The sequence below is a fragment of the Lathyrus oleraceus genome, chromosome 2 (assembly GCF_024323335.1).
Source record: "Lathyrus oleraceus cultivar Zhongwan6 chromosome 2, CAAS_Psat_ZW6_1.0, whole genome shotgun sequence".
NCBI classification, from domain to species: Eukaryota; Viridiplantae; Streptophyta; class Magnoliopsida; order Fabales; family Fabaceae; genus Lathyrus; species Lathyrus oleraceus.
This window is the reverse complement of record NC_066580.1, coordinates 305,679,416-305,691,899: the sequence shown is the minus strand read 5'-3', so window position 1 is coordinate 305,691,899 and position 12,484 is coordinate 305,679,416.

The following is a 12,484-nucleotide window of genomic DNA, read 5'->3' as shown; positions in this document are numbered from 1 at the left end:
AAGTATTTTCAAACAATCAATCAACACCAATTCAACAACAACGTTAGCAACAACCTTAACAAAGACCTAAAAACTACAACAATAACAACAATAATCAACAACATCAAAACTTCGAGAGGAAGAAGGTCTCTTTTGACCCTATTCCTATTGAAGGTATAGAAAAACAAGAAAGGGGGGTTTGAATTTTTTTAGGAAAATAAAACTTTTTGAGAATTTGGACACACGCAGAATAAAAAGGAATTCAACACAGAATTTTATATTGGTTTGCTTGAAATTCAAAGTTACTCCAGTCCCCCCAGCCAAGGTGATTTCTCCTTTAAAAAGGACTTAATCCACTAATCTTGAAAGATTACACAAACAACCGTCTAAGAGAAATAATCCCTTAGCCCTATCAAGTTTTCAGACTTCACAAAGTCACTTGATGAATTATCTTAGCAATGATATAAGTACGGTAATGAATAGTGCTTCTAACAGTAAGCAGATATTACAGAAGATAATAACAAGAAATGTTCTCACATTAGAGAAGCAACTCGTGAGAGACTGAAAATCAAGAGTGATGGAAGTATTGTATTCTCATGTGTTTCAGGTGTTTCTTGTGAAGCTTTCCATTCTTTTTATAAGAGAGTGAGAAGAACATTGGGTGATGTTAATGCCAGAATCTTAGGCATTGAAGACTGATTAACGCCATTAATTTCCTTTTTCTTTCCAAAGCAGTATGGAGCATAATAACTTCTTTAAAAAAAATAGTTTCTTTCCATAAGCAAGTTTCATCAACGTTAAGCTTTATTGAAACAGCAGATCTTAGTTAGAGTCTTCATTTAGCAATTTGCGTCTTCAGAAGATGCTTGTATCTGACTGTCATCATAGTTTCTCTTTATTCGACTTCATCATAGCGTATGTCTTTAGAGTCTGGAGTCCTTCTTCTCTTTCAGAGTGTCTGACTTCTTTAGTTTTGCTAGCGCCTGTGTTGGTTTAGAGTCAGAGCTTCTGGTTACGTATCTTTTGAGTAGTATCTTAGTCAGAGTCTTCATTTAGAAATTTGCGTATTTAGAGGATGCTTGTATCTGACTGACGACAGAGTTTCTCTTTATTCTACTTCTTCATAGCGTACGTCTTTAGAGTCTGGAGTCCTTCTTCTCTTTCAGAGTGTCTGACTTCTTTATTTTTGCTAGCGTTTGCGTTGGTTCAGAGTTAGAGCTTCTGGTTTATGTATATTCAGAGTAGTATCTTAGCGCTTGATTCTGTATCTGATGATTGTGTTTCTGATTGTTTTGATCAGAGTCTTGCACACTTAGAAAAATTCCGTTAGGGTACCATTTTTGTTTCATTCTTTGTTATCATCAAAATCATAGAGATACATTATAGAACTAAATTTGTTCTTACAATCTCCCCCTTTTTGATGATGACAAAACAAGTCGGAATAATGATGAAACAATATATAATATCTCAAAAACAGATAAGAGGAATGGACTCCCCCTAAGTTAGATCATCAGATTTAACAGAAGTTCTTACCGGATCTTCCTTGTGCTCAGTTGGTTTTGTACCTTAGCTATTATCCTGCATAACTTAACTTTTCATAAGTCATTAGGATTTATTAATATTCTCAGTTCCTTGAGAGGTTTTAGATATATGTTTTCATCAGAGCTGTTTTAGTTCTCCCCCTTCTTGTCAGAATCAAAAAGACAGAAGGATAAGCAGGAAATGGATATTCATATATATAAGAGAAAAACAGGTACAAATAGGCAGAAAGGAAAGAATAGATTAGAAGGCATAAAAAAACATCAGAGGAAAAGCAACAAACAAAGAGCCTTAGTGCCTAAGGGTTTGAAGGCGGAGGCATCCTTTGGAGCAATTGTGTCAACAAGTTATGAATGTTAGTGTTGACAGAATCCTGGTGATCCAACCTAGCTTGTACAACTTGTTGTTCCTTTTGCAAATCCTCAAGAGTCTTCGAGACCAGAGGGGCAAAACAGTGGTAGATTGCTCCCCCTGAGTCACAGTATTAACACTTTCCTTGGCAGCTTCCTATGCAGCAATGTGTGCTGCTTCTTCAGCTTCAGCTTTTGCTTTTGCCTCAGCCTCAGAAGTAGCAGCAGTAGCAGCAACTTCAGCAACAACCTTTTCTTCTGCTTCTATGATCCTTTTCTCTTCTTCCAGATGAGCTTTCTCTTCTGCTTCCTTCATGGCCTTTTACTTAGCCTCTCTGGCCAAGAGAGCCTGTAGCCTCATTACAGCGTCCCTGATGAAGTCATTACGGACTTGTTTAGAGAGGCCTTTCAGTTTGAAGGATTCAGAGTCCATCCATCTGATCACTCTCTTCCAGTGGATCCTTACTACAAAGGGATCATCACTGATGCCAAAGTTGATAGACAGAGACTTGATCTTCTCCACTGAAGACTCTGCAAACAAAGTCATTTCTTCTTCAAATGTGGGGAAGGCAGTTTCTAGTTCAGAGTTAGAGGTCGGGGAGGGTGGTGGAGATGGATTGGTGTTAGTGGGATCGTGAGTGGGAGTGAGGATGGCATCAGAGGTTGGTGGTGGGGGAATATCAAATGGATATGGTGTCGTTTGTTCAAGTTGTGGATTTGGTTGAGTTTCAGATTATGAGGGTATTGGGTGTTCAGGAGGTGGATTAGTTTGTTGTGCATGTAGTGGAGTTTGAGGTTGATAAGATGGAGGTGGATTTTGTTGTTCAGTGGATGCGGAAGTGACTTCAGGTTCAGGTTCAATTTTTGATGGTTGTTGAGAGGCCAAAGCATGTGCTTGAAGCTGAGCTAGAGTGGGGGATTGGGGGTCAGAAGGTTCGTTGTCAGATGAGAGAATATAAGATTATGGGGATGAATGGGAGGAGGAGGATGGTGAGGTAGTTTTGTTCAACATTTATGCTTCAAAAACGGGTAGTGTAGTGGTTGCGAGATTGAATTTGAGGGATGGTGGTTTAGTTGTTCTGGTGATTGAGGGAGGTGTTTCTTATGGGGTGTAAATGAGAGAGTTTTAAGGGAGAGAAGAAGCAACAGGATTTAATTTAATAGAGCGTGAAAGAGGCATAGACTTACTTGGAGAATTAGCCAGAGGGACTAGAGGTCTTGACCTGAAGGTGTCTCCCAACTTAGACTTCTTTGCCTTCTTTGACTTCTCAGAGGGCTCTCGCATCCTCTTCATGAAGTTTGGTGGAAGCTCAGGTAGCCAGTCCACTGAGAACTCATAAATGTCCACCCCTTGGTTTGCAAGATCTTGTAGATAGTAAGTTACCACTTCTTGAGGGTCAATCTTGGAGAACAGATACAGACCGTTGGGGATCTTCCTTTGGTCCTTCAGTGCTTCCCAGGAAGTGTCTAGAGTTGGTTTAGCTCTGACATGCTCAATTATCCCCATACTCTTTAGATTTTGAGCATTTAGAGGTCTTCTAGTGTCAACAGTGACATCTTCCATCAGATTGTGATGGATCACATGATCCACTAAGCCACTCTCGATTAGAACATCCGAGATAAGTATTCCTAGAGGAATGTAATTTCTGGTCTTCATGTTATTTCTGGTATTTTTAACAGAGTCTCTGAGATACTTGAAGAGTAGTGTTGGCAGACTCAGTTTCAGCCCCTTGTGGATACAGTATAAAATGCACTTCTGATCTGTGTTGATGTAGTCAGAAGAGTTGGATTAGGACGGTGATGGATGGTGCCTAGGATGTTCTTCATCCAGACACGGAGATTCTGATGCAGTTCTTTGTTCTTGGAGTGTTTTCGCTTAGCGTTTTGTTGAAAACTGGTGGTGGATATTTCCTGGGACAAGTATTTTGCCCTAGGGTTGATTTTGTAGATTCTTCTTCCTCCTGTCTTTTCCATGTTCAGAAGGTAGGCTATTGATTTCTCAGTGATGACTATTTTGACTCCCAGAATGTGAAAGACAATATAATGATCATCTGAATCTGCGAAGCCCCAGAACTCCTTCACCAGATATGTGTACACAGGGCCGTAGAGTCTCTGAAATTAGGTTTCCCACCCTTGCATTCTTAACTCCTCAGTGAGGTATACACCATTTCTCTTCATATTTTCGAAATCCACCAGTGATTTGCACAGTACCTCAAGCTTCTTATATGGTATTGAAAGATGGATGTGAGGTTCACGGTCAAGAATGTGGGGTTTCCTATAGATGGGGGTTGAGACAACGCCAGTAGTTGAAGTTGTTTGTGGAGAAGAAATGGGTGTTTGATCCATTGAATCCATATGTTTTGAGTAGTTGTAGACAGATTGTTGTTGAGCATCCATGTAGAACAATGTTGAAGGAGGTTTGAACAATGAAGAACTTGATAAAGATGAAGAAAACCTTGATGAAGATGATGAAGAACTGAGAGAGGAAAAGGGTTTGTGTAGGGCGTGAGTGTAAAGTGTGAGCTTGTGATGAGTGAAAAATATATATACACAAATAGATGCATGTAAAACAATTGTGTTAAAGGTAGTTTAGAGGTTATGAATTAATTGATGCATGTTATCCAACTTTACACGCTTAGGGGAGAAATGATTACAGCCCATGATGGAGGTCAAATCCCCAAATCAACACATTGCTCGAGGAGATTTCAAGAGTCCCTCTCTTGATTTCTACTAGACAGTTGTCTAGAAGATTCAAGGTCAGATGCATGATGCCGCACGTGTTGATCTATCTGATCTTCAGGAATACCAAAGGGTTAGGCCCTGAGGATTTCTGATTCACATGACTCCTAACTGGTAGAAGTATCAGAGTCAGATCCAGATACCAGGTGTTTAATTCAGAGTCTTATTTTGCTATTTCAGAGAAGCACATTTATTATGGATAAATTTTAATGTTTAAATTTTTTAAAATAAAAGAGAATTTGTCTTCAGCGAGGGGTTTAGCAAAGATGTCAGCCCATTGATGGTCTGTATCAATAAATTTTAATGATATTACCCCTTTCTGAACGTAGTCTCTAATGAAATGATGTTTTATTTCTATGTGCTTATCTCTGGAATGCAAGATAGGATTCTTACTTAAACAGATGGCAGTAGTATTATCACAAAATATAGGAACGTTACTCTCAAAGATCGGAAGGTCTTCTAGTTGATTTTTCATCCAGAGCATATGAGTAGTGCAGAGTGACGCTGATATATATTCTACTTCTGCAGTAGACAGGGCAATGGTTTACTGTCTTTTGCTGGCCCACGATATGAGATTATTTCCGAAGAACTGACAGTTCCCAAATGTGCTTTTACGTTCCATTCTGCCCCCTACATAATCTTCATCGTAATAACCAGAGAGCCTATACTTTGATGTTTTCTCATACATCAGACCAAGGTTATGGGTTCCTTTCAAATACCTGAGGATTCTTTTAACAACTATTAAGTGAGATTCCCTGGGGTCTGATTAGAATCTGGCACAGAGACACACACTAAAAAGAATAGCAGGGCGTGTGGCCGTCAGATAGAGAAGAGAGCCTATCATACCACGATAAAGCTTCTGACAAACCTTCTAGCTAGTTTCTTCCTTCTTCAGAATGCAGGATGGATGCATTGGTATCTTAGCAGGTTTGCATTCAGCCTTTTCGAATTTCTTCAGAATGTCTTTTATGTACTTACTTTGATATACGTGGGTAACTTTTGAAGCTTGATTGATTTAAATTCCCATAAAGAACTTTAGTTCTTGCATTAATCTCATTTATTATTATGCCTGCATTAGCTCAGAGAATTCTTGACATACATAGGAGTTAGCTAAACCAAAATTAATGTCATCAACATATATCTGGCATATCATGAGATCATTTCTAATGTTTTTACAGAAGAGTGTAGATTTAACCTTTCCTCTAATAAAATCATGTTCTAGAAGAAAATTACTTAATCTTTCATTCCAAGCTCTAGGAACTTATTTTAGTCCATACAGTGATTTCTTTAGTTTAAGAATGTGTTCTGGACATTTAGTGTTTTCAAATCCTGGAGGTTGATTGAGATATACTTCTTATGATATATACCCATTAAGGAATGCACTCTTGACATCCATCTGATATAGTTTGATGGAATGATTTACAGTAAATGAAATAAGTAGGAGAATAGGTTCTAACTTGGCGACTGGGGAAAAGGTTTCATTGTAGTCAATTCCTTCTTGTTGACTATAACCCTGTGCCACCAGTCGTGCTTTGTTTCTGACTACTTCTCCCTTTTCGTTCAGTTTGTTTCTGAACACACATCTGGTTTCAATAATGTGATTTCCTTTAGGCTTTGAGACGAGATCCCATACGTCATTCTTTGAGAATTTCTCTAGCTCTTCTTTCATAGCCAGAATCCAGTCATTATCTTGAAGTGCCTCATCACAAGAAGTAGGCTCGATTAGAGATACTAATCCTAGAGGAGTTTCTTCAGATACTTTGAATGTTGACCTAGTTCTGACAAGTCCATCCTTGTTTCCCATAATCAAATCTTCAGAGATGTTAGGGATACTTTTTGATCTTTTCTGGATAGTTGAAACTTCAGTTGCATCTAGACTTTGCTTCTTAGTTTCTTCCGATGCCTTAGTCTTTTCGTCAGAGCCTGCAAGAGTTATCTCCAAATCTGTAAGTTTCTCAACTAGCTTTGACTTTTTAGGGTCAAGCTTATCTTCAAACCTAACATGTATTGATTCTTCCACAATTTTGGTTTCTGTGTTGTATACTCTGTAGCCTTTAGAGTGTTCTGAGTATCCTAACATAATACATTTTTGTGCTTTTAAATTAAACTTGTTCAGATGGTCTTTAGTATTGAGAATAAAACAACAACAACCAAAAGGATGGAAATAAGAAATGTTGGGTTTTCTTCCCTTACACAGTTCATAAGGAGTCTTTTCCAGAATAGGTCTTATAGAGATTCTATTCTGAATATAACACGCTGTATTTACTACTTCAGCCCAAAAGTGCGTAGCCACATTTGTTTCATTGATCATGGTCCTGGCCATCTCTTAGAGAGTCCTATTCTTCCTCTCTACAACTCCATTTTGTTGTGGAGTTCTAGGTCAGGAGACATCATGGGATATTCCATTAGAATCAAATAGTTCCTCAAAAAATTTATTCTCGAATTCGCCACCATGATCACTTCTGGCTCTGATGATTTTAGAGTCAAGTTCATTTTCCACTTTAGAACAGAAGCTAGTGAATACATAGTAAGACTCACTCTCGTGATTTAAGAATTTTACCCATGTCCAACGACTAAAATCATCAACAATAACTAGTCCATACTTCTTTCCATTGACTGACGCTGTCTTAACAGGCCCAAAAGGTCAATGTGAAGAAGTTCTAGAGGCTTAGAGGTGGGAACAATATTTTTCTTTTTAACAGATGTTTTCGAAAATTTTCCTTTTTGAGATGCCTCACACAGAGCTTCTGAAGAATACTTCAGCTTAGGTAGACCTCTTAGTAACTCGAGTTTATTTAGCTGAGAAAGTTTTCTCATGCTAATGTGGCCCAAGCGTCTATGTCATACCCATTGCTCTTCATGAACAGACATCAAACATTTTACATTTTGATCTTTTAGATCTGAAAGATTTATTTTGTAAATATTTTTTTTCCTCTTGCTAGTGAATAGAACTGTTCCATTATTCTGATTAATTGCTTTACATGTTTTTTGATCGAAGATTACATCATAACCGTTATCGCTTAATTGGCTTATTGATAACAGGTTATGCATTAATCCTTCTACGTATAAAACATCAGATATAGAGGGAAGAGTTCCATTACCAATAGTTCCGGAGCCTCTGATTTCCTCCGAAACCTACGAAGCCAGCATCTTTAAGTTCCAGGCTTTGGAACATATACTTTCTTCCCGTCATGTGTCGCGAGCATCTAGAGTCCAAGTACCATGATTGGTGTCTTAACTCTGCTGCATAAGATATATGCAACATAAACAATCTTATCCTTTGGTACCCAAAATCTTTTGGGTCCTTTGTGATTAGTTTTCCTAGAGTTTCTTAGAACTTTTGGTTTTCTAGCATTGTCAAAAATTTGTGCTTGTGCATGTGTATAGTGATAAGAAGAAGGAGATTTGGGTTTGTCATCTGTGGAAGTTTTATTTTCACTAGGATCATACCTTATTCCTCTTTTATTATTCTAACTGACTCCATAAATCATGGATGCCATTCTGCTTCTTTTTATCCCATGTTTCAGAAACTTTTGAAAAGATTTTTCATATTTATATATCATTGTGTTAGAAGTTTGTGGGGCTTGAGATAAAGCTTCTTCAAGTTTTAAACGTTGTTTATTCGTGGAGTCTCTTTCTTTTGTCAAAGTTAGGTTTTCATCTTTCAGTTCTGAAAGTATTATCTCAAGCTTATCACATTCTTCGATGGTTCATTCAAGAACCTTTTTTAGTGCTTTAAATTTTTGTTTAAGTTTCTAATATGAGTTCAAAGATTCAGAAAGGCATGATTTAAGGTCAGAGCGAGAAAGATCAGAAAATACCTTTTCAGGATCAGATTGTGCATCTGATGTGTTTCTAGGAGTGGTAGCCATGAATAAAACATTTGCCTGTTCTTCAGAGTCTGATTCAGAGGAATCAGATCCCCTGTCGTCCCAGGTGGCCATCAGTCCATTTTTGTTCTTGAAGGAGCTTTTCTTGAAACTCTCTCTTCTAGAGCTTTCCTTCTTCAACTTTGGACACTTGTTTCTTGTAATGACCTATTTCCTTACATTCATAGCATGTTATTTCTTTATTAGATTTTCCTATGGAAGTTGATTCTGAGCGATCTCCCTTGAATCTTGGTCTTCTGAAGTTGTTGTTCCTTTTTCTCCAGAGTTTTTTTACTCTTCTGGTCAAAAGGGATAACTCTTCTTCATCGTCGGAGTCTTGCTTTTCAGAGTCGTCATTTTCTTCCTCTTCAGCTTGGAAGGTTTTATTCCTTTCTGGTTTGCATCTTTTAGATCTGGAATTTAGTGCTACAAACTTGATCTTCTTTTGAGACTCGTCTTCCTCAAGTTCTATCTCGTGCCTTCTGAGTGAACTAACGAGTTCCTCAAGACTGATATTTTTCAGATCTTTTGACAATTTTAATGCTATGACCATTCATCTCCACTTCTTTGGCAAACTTATGACTATCTTTTTGACATGATTTGCAGTTGTGTAACCCTTGTCCAGAACTTTGAGTCCTGCAATTAAAGTTTGAAATCTAGAAAACATTACCTCTATAGCTTCATCGTCCTCCATCTTGAAGGCTTCGTACTTCTGAATTAGAGCCAGAGCCTTTGTTTCTTTGACTGAGAATTTCTTTCGTGAGTCATCCTCAGGGAGTCAAGTATTTCTTTAGTCGTTTCCCTATTGATGCTCTTTTCATATTCATTGTAGGAAATGGAATATGATGGTTTTTGAAGTAGCACTTCTGATCATCTGTCGTTTTACTTTTGGAAATAGCAACGCCAACATCAGATACTGGAGGTGTTTAGTCGATTGTGACGATGTCCCATAGATCAACATCATATCCCAGAAATAAACTTTCAATTCTATCTTTCCAGTAATCAAATTTTTCTCCCTCAAAGATTGGAGGTTTAGCATTGTAACTATCTCTTTCATTAGTGTTGGCCATAGTGTTTTTTTCACGCTGGATCTCTCTACACTGTTAAGCGTTTGATTAGAAAATAAATAACAAAGCCGAAGCTCTGATACCAATTGAAGGTAGAGAAAAACAAGAAAAGGGGGGTTTGAATTGTTTTAAGAAAATATTTTTTTTTTAGAATTTTCACACACGCCAAATGAAAAGGTATTCAACACAGAATTTTATACTAGGTCGCTTGAAATTCAAAGCTACTTCAGTCCACCCGGAAAAGGTGATTTAACCTTTAAAAAGGACTTAATCCACTAATCTTGAAAGATTACACAAACAACCGTCTAAGAGAAATAATCCCTTAGACCTCTCAAGTATTCAGACTTCACAGTGTCACTTGAGGAATTATCTTAGCAATGATATGATTACAGTAATGAATACTGCTTCTAACAGTAAGTAGATATTACAGAAAATAATAACAAGAAATGTTCTCATGTTAGAGCAGCAACTTGTGAGAGAATGAAAATCAAGAGTGATGGAAGTATTGTATTCTCGTGTGTTTAAGGTATTTCTTGTGAAGCTTTCCATCCTTTTTATAGGAGAGTGAGAAGATCGTTGGGTGATGTTAATGCCATAATCTTGGGTATTGAAGACTGATTAACGCCATTAATTTCCTTGTTCTTTCCAAATCAGTATGGAGCGTAATAACTTCTTTTAAAAAAATAGTTTCTTTCCATAAGCAAGTTTCTTCAACGTTAGGCTTTATTGAAACAGCAGATCTTAGTCAGAGTCTTCATTTAGCAAGTTGCGTCTTCAGAAGATGCTTGTATCTGACTGTCATCATAGTTTGTCTTTATTCAACTTCATCAGAGCGTATGTCTTTAGAGTCTGGAGTCCTTCTTCTCTTTCAGAGTGTCTGACTTCTTTAGTTTTGCTAGCGCCTGTGTTAGTTCAGAGTCAGAGCTTCTGGTTACGTATCTTTTGAGTAGTATCTTAGCGCTTGATTCTGTATCTGATGATTGTCTTTCTGATTATTTTGATCAGATTCCTGCACACTTAAAAAAATTCCGTTAGGGTACCATTTTTGTTTCATCCTTTGTTATCACCAAAATCTTAGAGATACATTGTAGAACTAAATTTGTTCTTACACCTATGTCATATGCCGAACTCTACCCATCTTTGGTTCTCAAGAACCTACTCCAACCAAGAAATCCTCCTCAAATTCCAAAAACACTTCCATGGTGGTATAAGCCTGAACTCCGTTGTGCCTTTCATCAAGGAGCTCCCGGCCATGGTTGAGAATCGTTACCCATTGAAGTATGAGGTTCAGAAACTTGTGAAAAGTGGGATGGTGTCCTTTGAAGACTGTGCACCAAATGTGAAAGCCAACCCGTTGCCTGCTCATGGTAATTCCTTTTTCAATATGGTGGAAGGTTACCTAGGAAATTTCCGAGTCTTCGATGTGCGACGTATCCATAGGTCCTTGGTGGAAATGCATAGGAATTTGTGTTTGATTAGTGATTGTGAGCACGACCATGATGGTTGTGCAATTTGCAGTGTAAACCCTCGAGGGTGCGTCATCATCAAGAGAGATATCCAGAAGTTGATGGATGAGAATGTAATCCAGATTCAATAGTCAAGGGATATAGATGATGTAAATGTAATAATACCAGCGTTTAAGACCCCTGAGCGGGTAGTCATTCAATTCGATAGAAGTAGTAGTAACAGCGTTAACAGATTGGTATCACAGTTAGTAATATGGTTAGCGGGCCCATCCTGTACGCATCCGATAGAGTTGTTCCTTACCAGTATAATGCCATGATGATGGAGAATGGGCAAGAGGTTCCATTGCCTACGACGAATTCCATGGTGAATATAGCCGATATCGGGAGGGTGACCCGTAGTGATCGTGTATTTGGTCCTGTCTTTCCGAAATAAGTGATAGAGGATGTTTCAGTTGGTAAGAAGGTTGATATACCTGCAGTAAACCCAGTTAGTGCTCTGGCGTGTCGGTCTGGTGAATCCAGCAAGCTAAAGCCTAATCATGATGATGAGGTACTGAGATTAATCAAGAAGAGTGAATTTAATATGGTGGAGCAGTTGCTCCAAACTCCGTCCAAGATTTTAGTCTTGTCTCTGGTAATGAATTCTGAAGCGCACAGAGAAGCATTGCAAAGAGTAATAGAGCAAGCCCATGTGAAGCACAATGTGATTGTGGATCAGTTTAACCACACTGTGGCTAACATTACTTATTGCAACAATCTTAGTTTTTGTGATGAAGAACTTCCTGAGGAAGGCAAAAATCACAACCTGGGATTGCACATTTCAATGAACTAAAGGGAGGATGCATTGTCAAATGTGCTAGTTGATATCGGTTCTTCTCTGAAGGTACTCCCCAAATCAACCTTGTCTAGATTATCCTATCAGGGCGCCCCGATGAGGTATAATGGTGTGATTGTTAAAGCTTTTGATGGATCTCGCAAGACTGTCTTAGGAGAAGTGAACCTTCAGTGGAGATAGGTCCGAGTGATTTTCAAATTACTTTTCAAGTAATGGATATCCACCCAGCCTATAGATATTTGTTGGGAAGGCCATGGATCCATGAGGATGGAGCTATAACGTCTACTTTGCACCAGAAGCTCTAATTTGTGAAGAATGATAAGCTTATCATTGTTGGTGGAGAGAAAGCGCTCTAGGTAAGCCATCTATCATCTTTTACGTATGTGGAAGCTAAGAAGGAGGTTGGAACTCCGTTCCAAGCCTTGTCTACTCCTGAAGTAAAGAAAACTGGGGCACTCATGTCTTCTTTCAAAGATGCTCAGAGAGCTATCGAACCTGGCAGTACAGATCAGTGGGGCCAAATGGTAGAAATCTGTGAGGACAAGAATAAAGCTGGATTGGGATTCCAGCGAGGGCCGTCTAATGTCAAAGCTGAAGAAGTGCAACCAAGTTTCCGTAGCGGAGGGTTTATCCATGGTAA